This window comes from Penaeus monodon, chromosome 22, assembly GCF_015228065.2.
Source record: "Penaeus monodon isolate SGIC_2016 chromosome 22, NSTDA_Pmon_1, whole genome shotgun sequence".
Classification (NCBI taxonomy): Eukaryota; Metazoa; Arthropoda; class Malacostraca; order Decapoda; family Penaeidae; genus Penaeus; species Penaeus monodon.
In genome coordinates this window covers 40,424,640-40,425,737 of record NC_051407.1, presented here as the reverse complement: position 1 = coordinate 40,425,737, position 1,098 = coordinate 40,424,640, and positions in this window count along the sequence as shown.

Here is a 1,098-nt window from a genome sequence, read left to right as displayed (position 1 = left end):
TGTGTCCGCTGTGTTCATACCTTCAGGCTACAGGTATAGATACAGTGGCATGAAACGCCCGGGACACGGAACACCACGGCCCACCGCAAGTGTCCAGCGGCGTCTGCAGGCTGCGGCGGCACCGACATTCGCGCCCGCTGCTCCTACATGTGTTCCAGCTGACGGGGTTTCCAGTGCCTTTGTTCGGGCAAACTTGGGCCGCTCGACCCGACGCCTTCGTAATGGCGAGGGCGGCTCGTGTCTCGGGGCGCGTTCGGGTTATTGTTTTATTGCGGGAGACCGCGTGCGGGGGATTGGGTTCGGGTGGGGGCGGTGGTGCGGGCGTCGGGGTCTGGCGAGGCGGGGAGAAGGCGGTCTCCCTCCCGACACGACCTGGCCGAACTTCCCCGATACTCGCGGGGCGCTGTGCTTGTGCGGCCAGAGTTCGTTTCCTTGGCGCGGTCCCCTTCGATGCCAAACGAGAGATCTTCTACTGCACTTTCGCCGCTAAAACTTGCCCAGAAGTGCAGGGGCTTCCCAAATGTTCCGACTTTTTATTTAGCAAGGGTCATATGAGCAGTGTGAAAGTTTTTTTTATCCTTGTATTCAATTTCGTGTACTTGCAGATAACAGAAAAATAAATTAATAGAAATAAAAAATGATAAAGGGGAAAGCATTGAGAGGAAACGAAAAATAAATCAGTAGGAAACAAAAATATACGAGTTGTATGCATATGTATATATACTGCATATGTCACATATACATCCACTGTATACATCAACGGTAAACGCGTTTGTTCATTTTAGAAATGCATGAGTCTCACCGTTTTTTTATATACAGTTTTACATTTTCGGCTGACGGATTTTTTCGCAACACCTATCAGCCGCCGAAATCAGGAATCATTCGGGCCAATCAGCTTTAATGACCCAGTCATCACGTGCATTTCCTGTCTGGCGAACACTGCATGAACCTTGAACGTTTTAACAAAAACGCCATGACATCTGAATCTTTGTTTGGAATCTACTTTCATAAACACATTATATATTTACAGATGTTTTAACGTTGTTTAACTATTTATTGAAGCGGTGAAATGGCAGCGCTGACAGTTTTCCCGTGTTA